We start from the raw sequence: 20212 nt of genomic DNA, 5'->3' as shown, positions 1-20212 counted from the left end.
CCACCAGCCGGAGACAACGGAGCGTGCCATGTCCCCAGTGTCCGTTGACTCAGCACTCGGACAGGATCAAATTCTAATCCCAATTCTCATGTTTCAATTCACATATTTAGGTATGCCGTTCAATGTTAGAAAGAGAATTCTAATTCCATAAAATTTTACATTTCAAAACAAATTGAAAAGATTACAGTAGACTAATAAGATCCAATGTGCACAAATTAATCACAGGTTTTCAATTCCATATTTTCTCATATCCAGTCTAAGTGACGAGGAGCATGTTGATGTTCTATGTTTTGTAGTTCTAATCCGCTTCTATGAAATATCAATTGCTTACTTCATTGAAATAATTCATCCAAGTTTGTTACCATAATGATGCTGAGTTGAGTATGGTCGGTTCCAAAATAAGATCCAAGCAGATAAATTACGGAGGATATTTTACCATAACGTAACGTACGGTCCTTTGTATGAAAAAATCAGACTAATATTTTGTATCACTTAAAAATTAATCCTAAAATTTGTTAGAATAAATACCATGTAATCTGCTAATTGGTGGAGCCCCGTGCGGAAACCTATTGATTAGGTTGAAGGTGGTGAGCCACTGACAAAATAATTCCTGTGCTGGAGCATAATGATACGTGGGCACGGTACTGACTAAGGAGCTGCAGTACTCTCACAATTGTGAAGCAGGGAAGGCAGTAACTGTTGCAGAATCGACTTAATCATGGCATGTGTTCTTTTGATTAATTGCTCCACCTCTGATTCAATGAATAATGATAAATATTCCATTAATGCGAGGATTAGAGACGCTTACTTGATATTAAGAGGCCGTCTAAACTACAGTCGAAAGCAATCAAGCATGCAGACATTAACTGTCATTCATAAATCATAGAAAGGAAATGACAACTTTATCTTGGAGTTTACAACTTAATCAGTTAATTAGTATGAGGAACAGGTCTGTCTCATCATCACGAAGCTTTCCTTTGTAGTAAGGCAAGGCCACTTGAAATCATGATAGTTATTTAATGTTGTCATTTCTAAACACACACGTGCATTTGATGTTTGGGGTGCATTTGGTTCGGGATTATTCTTGATAATCTTGGTTATCCATCCAAGGTTATCAACAAAAACTTTGTTTGGTTTAGATATTCGATGATTTCCAAGTAATGTTCCATTCTCGACACGTCAGCAAAAGGGTCATGCAGCCCGGAATCGGAAAACCTCAGAAAACTAAGATTTTTCTTGATTCCGGAGTTACAAATTTTTTTTACCAAAAATACTCTTCGATAAGTAAAAACATGAAAAAAAAGAGAAAAAATGTAAAAAAATATTTAAAAATAAAAAAATGTTTAAAAAGTTTAAAAATTTTAAAATTTAAAATTTTTAAAAATAAATAATAAAAAAAATAAAAAATTTTAAAAAATATATAAATTTTAAAAATAAAAAATTTAATTTTTTTTTTAAAAAAATTTTAAAATTTAAAAATTATAAAAATAAAAAAATTTAAAAAATTTTAAAATAAAAAAATTAAAATAAAATAAATAAATAAAAATTAAAATTTAAAAAATGTAAAAAAATAAAAAAAATATAAATATAAATAATAAAAAAATAAAAAAACATAAAAAAATTAAAAAAAACACATAAAAAGTAAAAAAAAATATACAAGAAAAAGAAAAATAAAAAAACATAAAAAATAAATAATAATAATAATAATATGTATAATTGATTTCGTAACATAGGGTAATACGGTAAAATATTAAACTAAGGTATTCATTAAAGCCTTCAAATAAACAAGTTTTTGTTGCATTACCTAAGTTAAACCAAACAACATTTGGTTATGTTTTATTCTCCATAACCTTGGTTATGTAATTACCTAGTAATCACATAACCAAGATTATACATGATAACTTGAACCAAACACATCCTTAAAATCATGTATGAGGTAAAAGGTCCTTGTGACTTTGTTTTCTTGGACAACAAAAAAGATAGGGAAATTATGTTAGACAGCATTAGTTTTTAGTTATGCTTTGCCAGAGCCTCATTTCAGTGGACACTTAAGAAAGATTTTATTGTATTGAATACAATGAGAATAAGATAGACTTTGAGAAGGGAAATATTTTCGCTATTATTTTACAAAACAATTTCGTTAAATCTTAAACGTGTTTCAAAATAAATTATATAGGAACTATATATAAATCAAATAGTAAATTAATTGAAAGAGAGTTCTTCGATATGTCCGAGTGGTTAAGGAGACAGACTTGAAATCTGTTGGGCTTTGCCCGCGCAGGTTCGAACCCTGCTGTCGACGATTAATATTCAGTTTTTCTCATTTTTATTGTGTATTTTGAGATGCCAGTCACGCCATTTGGGCCAGACTAATCCAAACGGCCGGCCCATAATTATAAACAAGCATCAACTTGCCATCTGGCGCGGCAGTGGAGAAACAGGAGAAAATTTTAAAAAAAATTTGGAGATGCGGGGTATCGATCCCCGTACCTCTCGCATGCTAAGCGAGCGCTCTACCATCTGAGCTACATCCCCGGTGTGATAAATAATGATTTTATTAAATTTAATTTCTTTCGAATCGATTCATTGTTTAAAAAATTTTTTTTGGAGATGCTGGGTATCGATCCGCCTATCTCTCGCATGCTAAGCGAGCGCTCTACCATCTGAGCTACACCCCTGATAAAGCAATAATTGATTTTATTAATATTAGTTTCTTTATAAGCGAAGGATTGCCTGTATTCATCAGGAGGGCATCGACCTCACTGGTTAAGCTTAACTTATGCTATTAGTGGCCAAGTAGTTTAATTCATCTTTACAACTTTTTTTTGCTTACTCCCTATAGTTGTATTAACTTTGAAGCAACAGAATATTATTTACCTTCTCGTATGCCTTCTTGTTTTTTGCTAGATGCCTATCGATTGTATGGAACTTATTCTCGATGGAAATGAATCTCAAATCAATATTAGAGAAGAACTATTAGGAATTCTAATCACAATTCTCATGTTTTAATTCACATCTTTTGTTGTCAGACAGAGCCAATTAATGTTAGAAAGAGAATTCTAATTCCATAAAATTTTACATTTCAAAACAAGTAGTAAAAAGATTACAGTAGACTAATAAGATTCAATGTAAATTAATCATAAGTTTTCCGGTCCATATTTTCTCATATCCAGTTTAAGCGCCAGGAGCATGTTGTTATTCTATGCCTTATAGTTCTAATCCGTGTCTATATATGAAATATCAATTGAAACAATTCATCCAAGTTTGTTGCCTTAATATGCTGAGTTGAGCTACTCACTGTATCATGATTATTTTAATATGATAATTAAGTAAGTTAGGTCATGTTATATTTTGATATTCTTGTATCTAAGTGTACAGGAATTTAAGAGCACAGAAAATCGAACGAAAGACACAGCTAGCAAGAAGGACGGTACGAGAGAGAATCGACGGGCTCAGTACGTCCGAGGGACGACAAGGAGCTGTGAAAGTGTACAATGGCGGACGAGTAGGAAGCGCGTGGCGTTTCCAAGGACGAGAAGCCAGAGCGGAAGGTTGCTCAAGATGATCGGAAAATGAGTTCGGGTGAAACCTATTCCGGATGGACAAAATCACTCAAGTGAACGGAACCAGAACGGAAAATCCGGACTCAAGTGAGCATAATTGGAGCAAGAGCTCGGACCGAAAAGTCAACAGAATGTTGACTCACGGTTCGGGAGTCCAGATAACCTGGGTGCCTCGCCCAACAAGGGTCGGATCGAGCCGGTCCGTGTGCCAAGACCAGAAATATTATCGAAACGCGACATGACACAATTCGATGTGATGGGGATAAAATTTTATCCATGTCTAGGCGCCTGGAATCCTTTCAGGCGACCCGATTAGGGCAATAAATATAGCCCTGATCCCAGTAGCTAGATAACAATACTTGTAATTGATTTCTTTATTTATTCTACTACTGTGTGAGTGATTTAACTGGGTTTCTTCGTCTGAAGGAGACTTTTAGTGAACTTTCAATTTTCTGGGATTAACAATCCCTTGATTATAAACCAAATAACTATTTTGTGTCTTTTATTTTTAATCAATTTTTTTATTTCTTTTATGTAATTGTCTATTCTAATCCTGCTGTAAAAAATGAGAAAGGTGTTTCATTTTTACAAGACTATTTATCCCCTTTAATTGACCGCCAAGGACCTAACACTTATTAGTAATCGTGTAAAATTTTCTTTTCTATCATGGATAGGCTAGCTTGCTTTGATTGTTTAAATATATAATCACTTTTAAGATGGCCTGAGAAGCCATTTATCTAGATATTGCAAGTTTTTATCCTCTTCCTTCTTGGCACTAGAGAGTGCAAGTGCAAAATTATTAATACTTGCGAAGTTTTCCTCTCTTATTGTGCAGGAGAAATATTTTATGATGGCAAAGTGCTTACACAACTCTCAAGCTGCGAAATATACTTTGTTTGTTATGCTAATTATAATTACGGGAAAAGTTAGGTTTATCAGTAAAATTTGTCTGTCTGAATTGAATTTGATAAGTAAATATTTAAAATTATCGGTTAAATTCATTTTGGTTGGTAAACATTTAAAATTATCAATTAAATTCATTTTAGCCGGTAAATAATTATAATTACCAGTCAAAATTTATTTTGGGACAATTTTAATTTTTTATCGATCAAAATTAAATTTGGCTAGTAATTTAAATGTTGATTTACCAAAGTTTGATTTGGTGGATAATATTTAACTTTTTACTAACCAAAATTAGATTTAATTGAAAATATTTAATTTTTTACTAACCAAATATATTTGGTTGGTAATGTACAATTTTCCATAAGTCAAAATTAGATTTGGCCAAAAATATTAATTTTTTTATTAAAGGTAGTTAAATTTAATCAGTAATTTTTGGCCAAATCTATTTAGCAAGTAAAATTTAATTTTTATACTAACCAAATTTGTTTAGTTGGTTACGTGTAATTTTCTACAGGTCAAAATTATATTCAAATTTATTTGAATGATAATGTATAATTTTTTACTAGTCTTTTGACATAATATTTAATTTTCTATTGATCAAAGTTAGATTTGTACTGTAATATTTTAATTTCTATTAGTTAAATTTATATTTGATAATATTTTATTTTTTTAATAACTAAATTTATGTAGTCAAAATTAGATTTAATCTAATATTTAATTGTTATTGATCAAAGTTAAATTTTACCAATAAATTTTAATTTATTATTAACCAAAGAAGTTAGATTTAACAAGTAATATTTAAATTTTTTACTAGCTGAATATATTTGATTGCTAATATGTAATTTTCTATGGGTCAAAATTATATTTGAACAATAATATTTAAACTTTTTACTGATCAAAATTAGATTTAATCGATAATATTTAATTATTTACTAATCAAATATATTTGATCGATAATGCAACTTGCTCTCCGTATCCAAAGTTAAATTTGATCGATAATATTTAATTTTTTATACTAATCAAGGTTAGATCCGTCAGTTATTTTAAACTTTTACTAATCAAAATTATATTTGATTGATAAATTATAATGTTTTATGATTAAAGTTAAGTTTAACTAATAGTTTTTAACTAGAGGTGTAATCGAACTAAGTTGAGTCAAACAACAAGAAGTTCAAACTCGGCACAGTTGGTTTTTCTCTAATTTAAAATATCATTCAATTTTTTTTAGTGATTTCTTTTTAATATTTCAATAATATTTATATTAATATTAGCTAGTAAGAAATTTAAAAATATAATGTAAAATTTATGTTGATATATTTTTTGATTTTTTTTGATTTTTTGTAATTTTGTAATAAAATTTAATAAGATTATTGATAAAAATTTAATAAATAATTATTATAGTAAATAACAATCAATTTTTAAGCCAATCAATAATTATATTATTATAATCTTTTTTTTTCCAAATTCTTATTTATGTTAACCTTTATTTCTATCTTTATTTATACTTCCTTTTTCAACAACAACAAAAATAATTCGTCAAAAACCTACCTAAACTTTTATTTCCACCGCTACTCTCCTTCCTCTTCCTCCTAATGTTATCTATTTTAACAAATATCACTTTGGGTTCATATGTATTAGTCTAACTTAATTAATGTTTACTGGTCCTCTCGATTAGATTATTAGACTTATATATTTCTTGTGAAAAAATTAATATCATATAATTGTTGGTTTTATTTCTTTAGATTTATGTAGAAAAAAAATTGTATGCATCTTTAGGACTTGCAACTAATTAATATATTTAGTTGCAAACTTTTATAGAATGATATTAATATTAAGTAATTAATTTGTGACCAACTATTAATTTTGGTTGCTAATATTGAAACTAAAATTAAATTTTGATTAAACACCAAAATTAAAATTAAATCGAAAAATTAAAGAACACCTATGTCCAATTTAAAGAATTTACCTCATAATTTAACGAGTAAAACAATTTAATTGTGTCATTAATTTAGATACCGATATTAAATCAGTTCTTAAATTAAAAATTGAAATTGAACTAAATCTTTAAATTAAAGATCACATGTTTCAAATTCGCAAAATTCGCTTCTTAATTTTGTGAGTAAAGTAAATTAACAATAAAATTTAAATTTGGTTGTTAAATAGGATCTAAAATTTAATTTTGATAATTTTAGTCCCTAATTAGTGATCAAATTTATGTGACCGTTAGATCTAATATTTTGATACCGATAGTAATTTGGAGAAAATTGAGTTAGAGAAACAAATTTCTTAAGTTAATACGAATAGAAGAGTATTTGAGACCATTTAGAATCAAATGATAAATTGAGAGTGATAAAACTTATAAAAATTTTCAAAATTAAAGAAAAGTGGTGCAACTATGATTCAAAAAAGTGATGTATCATTGTACACTAGCACATATATAAAGATTGATATTTACTGAAAATTAACAAAATCCTTCATTAAATAACAAAAAAAAGAATTTTTCACCGTTAAATTATCATTTTTTATTTTCTAAATACCAACATTCATTTTTATAAGAAAATGTTCAAACAACGACGGAAATAGCTATCAAATAAATTTTGATTGCTAAATTAGTGATTGAATTAAATTTGATTTCTAAATTAATGACCGAATTAAATTTGGTCTATATTTTAGTGACTAATTAATTAGTCGTTATATTAGAAATCAAATTCATATGATGCAGAACCACAATAACTTATGTGATATACACATTCCTAAGGACATGAAACTTGATATAAAGAGGATTCATGATATTGAACTTCTAATAACTTGAGAATCTTTTGTTTTTAAGAAAAATGATTTAACAAAGCATCTTCAATTTAATGCTCAATTGGTTGTGTATATTGACTACTGTCTTGTTGAATTTTGAGATTGTTAGGAATTTTAATAAACTGAGAATTAGATTGAATATAATAGGCTAAATTAGAGGATCCAAAACTTCAGGTTCAATTGTTTTAAACTTCTATAAGGGAATTTTTGAATTTCCCTTTCCTTTTGGAGCTAAGGCATCCATGCCATATTACTACTTATTGTTTGGGTTATTATTTAGTGTCAAAAACTTTTATCCTCTCAGTCTTTCACTAACACATGCACTCCAAGAGACACAAATATTCTTGCTTTGAGTTCATAGGGAAGAATACTATACTCATGTTCCAACTCAGTAAACAATGTCTAGCGACAATTCAAGATATCAATACTTATGTCATTTGCAGGTGCTTCACTCCTTTTAATATAATTCTATCTACCATATCTAGATCTCTTCTGGCTTTTGCTTGAGTTGTTCAGCTACAATATCCTTACTTCAAGTTCACCATCATTCACATTGCAATTTATAAGATATCCAATCTTAATAAGCATTTTCTGTTAGAATATAGTTGTTTCCTTTTTTAGGACTTGGTGTGTATATATATGCTCAACTTCCTAGTGCCAAAAACTTTTATCCTCTCACTCTTTCACTAGCACATGCACTCCAAGAGACACAAATATTCATCATACTTTAAGTTTATTTTTCTTTTAAACTAGATCATATTTCTAATTTTATAATTATGTGTTTTACTCTCTAATTTTTATCTTAAATATTTAAAAGGAAGTGGTGCCTAACATGCTACCTAATTAAATATCTTGAGACATGTTTTCTATTTTACCATCACTTATTTAGACTTTGTCAATCTACAATCTATTTAGATAGATTATTATTACTACTAGTACTTACACTTTTGTAACAATATCCAAGTTAAAAGGTCATTGACTCATTGTTTTTCTTAAAAAAAAACAAATCCATTTATCAATGAAATTCAAAGGAACTGATATTATATTGTAGAAATTTTGCAATACATATTTAAGTAGAGAGAGACTTGTACTTTCTTCCCATCGTGATGAGTTTGTCTAATTATTTTACAAACTTAATTTTTTTCTATATGCTATGCAGAAGAAATGCCTAATTCTACTTTAATATGGCTAAAGTTTCTATTTGAAAGTTAGGTCGACCTAACTTTTTATATTGTACATTGTTATTGGAGAGCATCCAGACCAAGTTCATCAGGGACCAACGGGCCTGGCCCATAAGAGATTTTGCTAGATCTGGTACTAGACTTCGACCGGACCGGTTTGATTAAAATAATGTTTTTAATCATCCATTTTTTAAAAATTTTTTTTCTAAAATATTATTTGTTATCGGTGATTCCATAGCTAGTATAACTACTTAATTATAATAACTATAATTTTATATTTGATATAATATAATATTAATTAGTATTAATAAAAAATAAATTACTTATTTTGTAACAACTATAAATCATAGTTACTATAATATAATATTATATTAATTAGTGTTTAATAGAGATAATCAATTTATGTTGTAACTGTTATGCTGAATTGTTGCTACAAGCCTATAAAAGTAGATCCGTTATTTTAGTGGTCTCCCTAGTGTCGACCCCACGGATATGGAGGGAGGTTTATACAGATATACAGGCCATAGGCGCATGACGGGGTAAACCTCAAGTCGTCAGTTCCTGAGAATCGACCCCTGGCCATTACGCCAGAGATACCATGCGTCCATCATCTGCGCTATGTCCTGGGGGCTGCTACAAGCCTACAATATAATATTGATTAGTGTTAATAAAAAATAAAATGTCCATATTATAGTGACTATAAAATGTTGTTATAATATAGTGTTGATGAAAATGAGAGTGTTCATATTGTACCTACTACAACAATGTTGTTTTGATAAAAACTTAAGTGAATTCTAATAAAAAGGACGCTTTTTTATTTTTGTAAAAAAAATATATGGATGAGAAGAGTTAGAAGTTATTTTAGTTTTTTTTATAAGATTGAAAGCGTAGAAAAAGTGTTTGCAACAAATAAAGACTCTAAAAAAAATAAAGGCAGAAGTATCTAAAGAAGAACGATAATATATATTGGTAAATAAAGAATCAATCTATGTAATGAAATAATATTTAATTTATAGGAAGAACAAATGATACTATCTTATAAGAGGGTTTAGATGGATGAATTTTGTAGTTAATATAAAGTAAAATATTTTTTTAATATTTTTTTTTAAAAAAATAAGACGTTTTTTTTTAAATCATGGTTACTTTTTTAATAAAAAAAACACCCCTCCTAATTGTTAAGCCATGTACATTTGTCCTCTAGTATTATTTTCATTAGAGTATCTACAATGATAATGCAGACAGGATCTGTTACTCTAGAGGAGGAGAAGAACGAAGAAACAGAATGGAAAAACAACTTCACTTGATATTAAAAAAAAACAAACCTATATATAGGCTTTTACAATGAACCTATTCAACTCCACGTTCAACCACGCAACAAACGATTAAATCAAAAAACTCGGACAACACTAAAAACCCGGACAAACTTTGATCTACAGAAGACTCGGACAAAAACTTATCAACTCTTAACACCCTCCCTTAAACTGAAGTCGGCAGAAAACAGTTTAAGAAAAAATAATAACAGTACGCGAACAAACTCCAAGTAGACCACGTAACCTCACAAATGTAGCAATTTTGAGAGGCTTGGTCTGTATATCTACAACTTGATCTTCACTGCGGCAATAAATCAGTTTGATTGTTCCATCATTGCTGAGATCTCTTAAAAAATAATACTTCACATCGATATGTTTGCTTCTGCCATGTAGCACAGGATTCTTAGAGAGTTTGATTGCTGAATTATTATCACAAAAAACTGTAGTAGCTTCAACTTGTTTGAACTGAAGCTCTTCAAGAATTTTTCTCAACCAGATAGCTTGACAAGCACAAGCTGTTGCAGCAATAAATTCAGCTTCTGTAGTTGACAAGGAAACAATTGGTTGCTTCTTAGAAGACCATGATACGGCTCCTGTGCCCAGCATAAATACATAGCCTGAAGTACTTTTTCTATCATCTTGATCTCCTGCATAATCGCTGTCAGTAAATCCGAACAACTCCAATTTTTCACCCTTCTTGTAGAATAGTCCAAAATCTTTAGTTCCTTGTAGGTAACGAAGGATTCTCTTGGCAGTTAACAGATGTATTTCTGTTGGATTCTCCATGTATCTACTTATTAAACTCACAGAATACATTATGTCTGGCCTTGTCGCAGTTAAATACATCAAACTGCCAACAATTTGCTTATAAATTGTACTGTCCACCTTCTTCCCTTCATGATCCTTGTTTAGCTTCAAGCCAAACTCAGTTGGAGTGCTTACAAGATTGCAATCTTTCATTTGAAACATGTCCAAAATTTCTTGCACATACTTCTTTTGAGAAATAAAGATTCCTGTAGTTGATTGCACTACTTCCATGCCAAGGAAGTAATGCATCATTCCAAGATCAGACATTTCAAATTCAACCATCATGGATTTCTTAAATTCCTGAAACAGGAAATCATCAGTTCCAGTAAATATGAGATCGTCTACATATAGGCAGACAATGAGCAATTTCCCCTTATCTCCAATTTTAATAAAGAGTGTGTGCTCATATGGACATTTGTGAAAACCTTCTTTGAAGAAATAAGACTCAATGTGATTATACCAAGCTCGTGGAGCTTGTTTTAATCCATAGAGAGTTTTCTTTAATCTATATACTTTATGCTCATTTCCGATCTTAATATAACCAAGGGGTTGTTCTACAAATACCTGTTCCTCCAAGTTTCCATGCAAGAATGCCGATTTGACATCTAACTGGTAAATAGACCACGAGTTTTGTGCCGCTAATGCAATCACCAATCTGATTGTGTCATGTCTTGCAACGGGAGCAAAAACTTCTGTATAATCAATCTCATACTCTTGCTTATATCCCTTAGCTACCAGACGCGCCTTATACTTATCAACTTCACCATTTTCTTTTATCTTTGTTTTGAAGACCCACTTCACACCAATGGTTTTGTGCCCTTTCGGAAGATCAGTCAACTCCCAAGTATCGTTTCTTTCAATGGCTTCAATTTCATCATCCATCGCCTTACGCCATTTTGCATCTTTGACAGCACTTTCAAAGGTTGTCGGATCACAATCTGAAAATAAAGCAAAATGTGTAAGAGGATCATCACCTTGATCAATTCCAGTCACCTCGTAATTAGACATCCATGCTGGTCTTTTTCGAACACGTTGTGGCCTTTGCGATTCTGCTTCCATTGGACTTTGATCTGTTATAGGAATATTTTGAGAGACTTCCTCATGGTGCTCATCCTCCATAGGTTGTTGTACTTTCTCATTATCATCAAGATCTGCTGGGATAATTTTTTTAACGCCATTTTGATTCCATGGCCAAGTGTCTTTTTCATCAAAAACAACATCACGGCTTATAATGATTTTCTTAGTGCAAGGATTATATAATCTATAAGCTTTCGATGTATTACTTATACCAAGAAAAATACATTTTTCACCTTTGCTGTCTAGCTTCTTTCTCCTTTCATCTGGAATATGGGCATAAGCGATACATCTAAAAACCCGAAAATGATCAACCGTTGGTTTTCTTCCACTCCAAGCTTCCTCTGGTGTCATATTTTGAACAGATAATGTGGGACTTCTATTCAGTATATGGATGCTCCAATTAACTGCTTCTGGCCAAAAATTTTTAGGAACACCACTTGTCGTCAGAAGGCTTCGCACCATATTCATAATAGTGCGATTCTTCCTCTCGCATATACCATTCTGTTGGGGTGTGTAAGCAGCTGTAAGTTGCTTTCTGATTCCATGATTCTCACAGAAATTTGCAAATTCATGTGAGTTATATTCTCCACCATGATCTGTACGCAAAACTTTAATCGAGTTCCCAATTTCTTTCTCGACAAGTACTTTATAATTTTTGAAAGCAGTAAAAGCTTCGGAGTTTTCTTGCAAAAAATAAATCCATATTTTGCGACTGTAATCATCAATAAAGGTAATTATATATCTTTTACCTCCATTATAATGTGGTGTTATTGGCCCGCAAATATCTGAATGCACAAGCTCCAATGCCGCCTTTGCTCTCCAAGATTTTCCTTGTGGGAATTGATTACGGTGTTGTTTGCTAACAACACATTCTTCACAAACTTGAGAAGGAGTTGTAATTTGAGGGAGACCGACTACCATATTCTTCTGTTTTAGTGTTTTTAACCCACTAAAATTTAAATGTCCATAGCGAAAGTGCCATAACCATGCTTCATCATCAAATTTTGCTAAAAAACATGAATGAGATGTAGTATGAAGATAAAGCGGAAACATACGATTAGCTGTCATGTTAACTTGCGCAATTAAGCCCAACTTTGCATCTTGAATGCGACAAACTCCTTCTTTAATAGCAATTTCATATCCTTTTTCTTGTAGCTGACCCACACTAAGCAAATTAGTCTTTAAATCTGGCACAAAAAGAACATTAGAGATAGTATGGGTAGTATCTCCTTTTGCTTGTATGGTTACCTTTCCCTTTCCCATAACAGAAATTGTAGAGTTATCGCCAAATTTGACAGAACTGCGAAAGGTTTCATCCAAGTCAGAAAATGTATCTTTTTCTCCAGACATGTGATTGCTGCAGCCTGTATCCAAATACCATACATGTCGTTGTGTTTTTTCTTTCTCATGACACACCATCAAAAGAGACACTTCTTCTTCTTCTGCAAAGTTAGTCTGATCTCCATTTTGCCTTTTCAAATTAGTATAACATTCTGATCTATAATGGCCATACCTATGACATCGGTAACATTCAACATTGGACTTGTCTGTTGACTTTGTTCTATTCGTCGTTGAATAATGACCTCCACGCCCTCCTTTTTGAAAATAATTCTCTTGATGTTGATTGTGTTGTTGGTTTCCACGATCGTTGTTATTTCTACCTCCTCTTCCTCGACCTCTGCCTCTTCCTCGTCCTCTATCACTTCTATAATTTGTAGAGTGATTTTCTGATAAAGCCTTCAATGCTTGCTCCTCTTTTTCATTTTGATTGATTTTCTGCTCATGAACCAATCGTCAACAAAATGCGAATCCTTGGCGACAAGACAGAGGATGTTCTCATCATTGAAAAAATTCTTCAATGGCGCAGACAACAAAATTAAATTTTGGTGTCATAGATCGAAGAATTTTTTCAATGATGAGAACATCCTCTGTCTTGTCGCCAAGGATTCGCATTTTGTTGACGATTGCCATCGTTCTTGAAAAATATTCTGCAACTGATTCTCCTGATTTCATTCGGAGCATTTCAAACTCTGAACGAAGTGCTTGAAGCTGCTGCCTCTTAGCTCTTGTTGTACCTTGGTACTTCTTTTTCATAGAATCCCAGATATCTTTTGCGGTATTCTTGCAGAGAATGGTTTCCAAGATTGAGCGATCAATAGCTTGGAAAAGATAATTCTTTGCTTTAAGATCTTTCAATTGCGCATCTGTTAGCGCAACACCTTCTATCGATTCTGCTACTCCAGAAATCACAACCGTCCAATATTCTTTGGACCTTAAAAAATTCTCCATGAGCATGCTCCAATGGTCATAGTGACCATCAAAGCGTGGAATCGCAGGTTGCACAAAATTATTTTCAAATGCCATTGAAGAAGATAATTTATCACACAAAATAGGAGCAATTTAATAAATCACCACCGTCGAAGTGCAAAAAACTGTTTAAAAGTTTTGATACCCAGTGCCGGTGTTATGATTCCTCGTGTCTGCTCGCTGACGATCGCCTCTGGTCTCCAATTTGTGATGCCGGTGCCGGTGTTATGATTCCTCGTGCAAAGCTCTGATACCACTGTTACTCTAGAGGAGGAGAAGAACGAAGAAACAGAATGGAAAAACAACTTCACTTGATATCAAAAAACCAAACAAACCTATATATAGGCTTTTACAATGAACCTATTCAACTCCACGTTCAACCACGCAGCAAACGATTAAATCAAAAAACTCGGACAACACTAAAAACCCGGACAAACTTTTATCTACAGAAGACTCGGACAAAAACTTATCAACTCTTAACAGGATCCTCTAATCTCGAATAGAATCCTCTGGTCCTATAAACCCTGATTTATTTTTGGACCAGGGGCAGCGATTAGAAGGATTCAATGATCCTCACTTGTTTAGCAGGTGGGAATCATTAAATCCCTCTAATCAATGTGGTGGACCAAGGTCTGGTCCGCTAAAAGCGGACCAGAGGATCCTTACTATCGACAATAATGGCAAAAGATAAATACGTTCATCCCCACTAATTTATCATAGAGAAGGTCTTTGAAATAATGACTAACATATAAGGGAGACATTTAAACTTCAGACCTCATGATAATAATACATCATGCATTAACCATTAGATCATCCTAAGAAAACATTAAAACATCCACAATGCTCTTATTAATGAAGGTATTATAACAACCCTTTAATATTAATATTAATATGGTGTTATAATACCCTTTCATTTTGAACTCGTTCAAAATATTAAACATGTTCAAGATGGCATCGGGTGGGTCATCCTGGTCCTGGGGTGTATTATTATTATTATTATTATTTAATTAATTAAAAATTTATAAAGTTTAAAATTAAAATTGGAATAAAATAGGTACATAATAAAACATGAATATATTTTTTTTAATAATAATATTATTTATTTTTAAAACGATAACGGACTTTTTTGCCCAAATAGTTTGGGCTTGTATTTTATATTATTATATTTATAATTTATTTTTTATTTAATTTGAATAAAATAAGAAAATCAAAATTTTGCAGACTTACTTGTACTATTTTATTTAATAAATATATTTAAAAATTTAAAAATTATTTTTAAATAGTAAAATTATTTTTTTAAAAGTATGATTATTATTAAAAATAATTATAATATTTTTAATATTTTAAAACATATTCAAAATATATTTAGTTATTATGATATAATTTTAAGATAATTGAATGTATTATGGAATTCATAATAATGACTGTTAAAAGAAATATGAATAAGAGAGATATATTATTATAATCAGCCTCGCGGGTCGAATTGATTTTGTGTTTTGCCACGTGGATTTTTATTTCATTAACACCGGTCTCGGGTTCGACCCAACCAAAATTAACACTGCTGCTCTGTCTGCTCTCTCCTCTCCCCTGCCATGGCCGCCGTCGCGGCCCACTGCTTTCCTATTCGTCCCTCCCCTCCCTTCCTCCATACCCGTATACGAAACCCGACCCGTCGGCCTCCATTCCCCGCCAACGCCTCGCAGACTGAGCGCGGCGTCGAGTTCGAGACCGGCGATTCCTTCTTCCGCAGCGAGAGCGCCGTGGGCCGCGACCTTGGCGTCCTCCCCGCCGCCCTTCACCGCCAGTCCCTCTGCAGCGGTAGTGGCCTCCGTGTCATCGATGCAATGTGCGGCTGCGGCATCCGCGCTATCCGTTACCTAGCCCAGGCCGGCGCCGACTTCGTCTGGGCCAACGACTCCTCCGAGGACTGCGGACCCCTCATCCTCTCCAATCTATCCCGCCACCCCCGCGTGTCTCCCGGCGGCGACCGCTGCTGGGTCGTCAGCTACCTCGACGCCAACAGGGTCCTGGCCGAGAACTGAGTTCTTCGATTTCGTGGACGTTGATTCCTTTGGGAGCGACTCCTCATTCATGGGGATGGTTGTTGCCACTGTCAGGAAGGGATGATTACTGTACATCACCTCCATCGATGGGCATTCCTCGGGAGGGCATCGACCTCACTGGTAAAGCTTGACCTATGCTATTAGCGGCCAAGTAGTTCAATTCATCTTTACATTTTCTTTTGCTTAACTCCCATTAGTTGAATAAATTTTGAAGCAACAAAATATTATTTACCTCCTCGCATGCCTTCCTTTTTTTTGCTAACTGCGCGGCTATCGATTTCTCAGATTGTTTAGCACTTATTCTGATGGAAATGAATCTCAAATCAATATTAGAGAAGAACTTGTAGGAATTCTAATCCCAATTCTCATGTTTCAATTCACATATTTAGGTATGCCGTTCAATGTTAGAAAGAGAATTCTAATTCCATAAATTTTTACATTTCAAAACATATTGTAAAAGATTACAGTAGACTAATAAGATTCAATGTGCACAAATTAATCACAGGTTTTCAATTCCATATTTTCTCATATCCAGTCTAAGTGCCGAGGAGCATGTTGTTGTTCTATGTTTTGTAGTTCTAATCCGCTTCTATGAAATATCAATTGCTTACTTCGTTGAAATAATTCATCCAAGTTTGTTACCTTAATGATGCTGAGTTGAGTATGGTCGGTTCCAAAATAAGATCCAAGCAGATAAATTACGAAGGATATTTTATCACAACGTAACGGTACTTTGCATGAAAAAATAAGACTAATAATGAAATATTTTGTATCACTTAAAAATTAATCCTAAAATTTGTTAGAATAAATACCATGTAATCTGCTAATTGGTGGAGCCCCGTGCGGAAACCTATTGATTAGGTTGAAGGTGGTGAGCCACTGACAAAATAATTCCTGTGCTGGAGCATAATGATACGTGGGCACGGTACTGACTAAGGAGCTGCAGTACTCTCACAATTGTGAAGCAGGGAAGGCAGTAACTGTTGCAGAATCGACTTAATCATGGCATGTGTTCTTTTGATTAATTGCTCCACCTCTGATTCAATGAATAATGATAAATATTCCATTAATGCGAGGATTAGAGACGCTTACTTGATATTAAGAGGCCGTCTAAACTACAGTCGAAAGCAATCAAGCATGCAGACATTAACTGTCATTCATAAATCATAGAAAGGAAATGACAACTTTATCTTGGAGTTTACAACTTAATCAGTTAATTAGTATGAGGAACAGGTCTGTCTCATCATCACGAAGCTTTCCTTTGTAGTAAGGCAAGGCCACTTGAAATTATGATAGTTATTTAATGTTGTCACTTCTAAACACACAAGTGCATTTGATGTTTGGAGTCATGCCTGAGGTAAAAGGTCCTTGTGGCTTTGTTTTCTTGGACAACAAAAAAGATAGGGAAATTATGTTAGACAGCCTTAGTTTTTAGTTATGCTTTGCCAGAGCCTCATTTCAGTGGACACTTAAGAAAGATTTTATTGTATTGAATACAATAAGAATAAGATAGACTTTGAGAAGGGAAATTTTTTCGCTACTATGTATTTACAAAACAATTTCGTTAAATCTTAAATTTGCTTCAAAATGAATTATATAGGGACTAAATATAAACCATATAATAAATTAATTGTAAAAAAGTGTCATTGTCGATATGTCCGAGTGGTTAAGGAGACAGACTTGAAATCTGTTGGGCTTTGCCCGCGCAGGTTCGAACCCTGCTGTCGACGATTAATATTCAATTTTTCTCATTTTTAGTGTGTATTTTGAGATGCCAGTCACGCAATTTGGGCCAGACTAATCCAAACGGCCGGCCCATAATTATAAACAAGGATCAACTTGCCATCTGGCGCGGCAGTGGAGAAACACGAGAAAAATTTTTAAAAAAATTTGGAGATGCGGGGTATCGATCACCGTACCTCTCGCATGCTAAGCGAACGCTCTACCATCTGAGCTACATCCCCAATGTGATAATTGATGATTTCATTTAAATTGATTTTGTCTAATCGATTCATCGTTTAAAAAAATTTTGGAGATGCGGGGTATCGATCCCCGTACCTCTCGCATGCTAAGCGAGCGTTCTACCATCTGAACTACATCCCCGCTGTGATAAGCAATGATTTCATTAAAATTGATTTCTTTTGAATCGATTCATTGTTTAAAAAAAATTTGGAGATGCGGGGTATCGATCCCCGTACCTCTCGCATGCTAAGCGAGCGCTCTACCATCTGAGCTACATCCCCGGTGTGATAAATAATGATTTCATTAATATTGATTTCTTTTGAATCGATTCATTGTTTAAAAAAATTTGGAGATGCGGGGTATCGATCCCCGTACCTCTCGCATGCTAAGCGAGCGCTCTACCATCTGAGCTACATCCCCGGTGTGATTAGCCATGATTTCATTAGAATTGATTTCTTTTGAAGCGATTCCTCGTTCAAAGCGATTCCTCCACTGATGGGTATTCATCAGGAGGGCATCGACCTCACTGGTAAAGCTTAACTTATGCTATTAGTGGCCAAGTAGGTTAATTCATCTTTACATTTTTTTTTTTACTTACTCCCTATAGTTGTATTAACTTTGAAGCAACAGAATATTATTTACCTTGTGTTTCTGTTTTTGCTAGCTGCCTATCGATTGTATGGAACTTATTCCTGATAGAAATGAATCTCAAATCAATATTAGAGAAGAACTTTTAGGAATTCTAATATCAATTCTCATGTTTCAATTCAAATATTTTGTTGTTAGACGAAGATATGCCGTCCAATCACCAATGTTAGAAAGAGAATTCTGATTCTATAAAATTTTACATTTCAAAACAAGTTGTAAAAGATTACAGTAGACTAATAAGATTCAATGTGCAGAAATTAATCAAAGGTTTTCAATTCCATATTTTCTCATATCCAGTCTAAGTGCCGAGGAGCATGTTGTTGTTCTATGCCTTGTAGTTCTAATCCGCATTTATGAAATATCAATTGAAATAATTCGTCCAAGTTTGTTGCCTTAATGATGCTGAGTTGAGCTACTTATTAGTAATCACAGTGTAAAATTTTCTTTTCTATCATGGATAGGCTAGCTTGGTTTGCTTGTTTAAATATGTAATCGCTTTTAAGATGTTCTGAGAAGCCATTGATCTAGACATTATAAGTTTTTATCCTCTTCCTTATTAGAGATATAGAGTGTAAGTACAAAATTATTAATACTTGTGAAGTTTCGCTCTCTTATTATGCATGAGAAATATTTGATAATGAACTTTGTTTGTCATGTTAATTATAACTACGGGAAAAGTTAGGTTTACCGGTAAAAATTTTCTGTCCTAATTGAATTTGGCTTATAAACATTTTAAATTATCAATTAAATTCATTGTGGCCAATTGACATTTAAATTACCAGTTAAATTCATTTTGGCCGCTAAATAATATAATTACTTGACAAAATTTAATTTGACAGACAATTTTAATTTTTTACCAGCCAAAGTTAAATGGCTAGTAATTTAAATGTTTACCCATCAAAATTTGATTTGATGGATAATATTTAATTTTTAATTGTTAAAGTTAGATTTAATTAGAAATATTTAATTTTTTACTAATCAAATATATTTGGTAGGTAATGTAGTTTTCTAAATGACCGGTAATATTTAATTTTCTACTATGATTTATATTGTAATATTTAATTTTCTATTGGCCAAAGTTATATTTGACCATTAATATTTTATTAATAACTAAATTTATTTGGCTAAAATTAGATTTAGTCTGTAATATTTAATTATTATCAATCAAAATTATATTTAATTTTTTATTAACTAAATGTATATTTGATTGGTAAAGTGTAATTTTTTATTGTCAACAATCAAATTTGAACAATAATATTTAAATTTTTTACTGACCAAAGTTATATTTAACCAATAATATTTAATTATTTACTAATCAAATCTATTTTGCCGACAATGCAACTTTCTCTCCGCATACAAAGTTAATTTGACCGAAAATATTTAACTTTTTATACTAATCGAAGTTATTCAGTCAATTATTTTACTAATTAAAGTTATATTTCACTGATAAATTATAATATTTTATGACTAAAGTTAGATTTAATTAGTAGTTTTTAACTAGAGGTGTAATCGAACTAAATTGCGTCCAACAATAAGAAGTTCGAGCTCGGCTCGATTGGTTCTTTCCTAATTTAAAATATCAT

At 32.2% G+C, this 20212-nt stretch overlaps 6 non-coding genes across 6 annotated transcripts; 2 read left to right on the top strand and 4 right to left on the bottom strand.

The window, feature by feature from the left end:
* Positions 1–2220: 2220 nt before the first annotated feature.
* TRNAS-UGA lies at positions 2221–2302 on the top strand. Its single transcript has one exon. It is a non-coding gene; the product is annotated as a tRNA-Ser (tRNA).
* A 160-nt stretch (positions 2303–2462) lies between these two features.
* On the bottom strand, positions 2463–2535 carry TRNAA-AGC. The gene has a single exon. It is a non-coding gene; the product is annotated as a tRNA-Ala (tRNA).
* Positions 2536–17667: 15132 nt separating this feature from the next.
* On the top strand, positions 17668–17749 carry TRNAS-UGA. The gene has a single exon. It is a non-coding gene; the product is annotated as a tRNA-Ser (tRNA).
* Positions 17750–18049: 300 nt separating this feature from the next.
* TRNAA-AGC lies at positions 18050–18122 on the bottom strand. The gene has a single exon. It is a non-coding gene; the product is annotated as a tRNA-Ala (tRNA).
* A 67-nt stretch (positions 18123–18189) lies between these two features.
* Positions 18190–18262, bottom strand: TRNAA-AGC. The gene has a single exon. It is a non-coding gene; the product is annotated as a tRNA-Ala (tRNA).
* A 66-nt stretch (positions 18263–18328) lies between these two features.
* TRNAA-AGC lies at positions 18329–18401 on the bottom strand. Its single transcript has one exon. It is a non-coding gene; the product is annotated as a tRNA-Ala (tRNA).
* Between the last annotated feature and the right edge of the window lie 1811 nt (positions 18402–20212).

The sequence above is a fragment of the Zingiber officinale genome, chromosome 4A, assembly GCF_018446385.1.
Source record: "Zingiber officinale cultivar Zhangliang chromosome 4A, Zo_v1.1, whole genome shotgun sequence".
Taxonomy (NCBI): Eukaryota; Viridiplantae; Streptophyta; class Magnoliopsida; order Zingiberales; family Zingiberaceae; genus Zingiber; species Zingiber officinale.
Note: the sequence above shows the minus strand (reverse complement) of the source record. Positions and strands in the feature narration are given on the sequence as shown.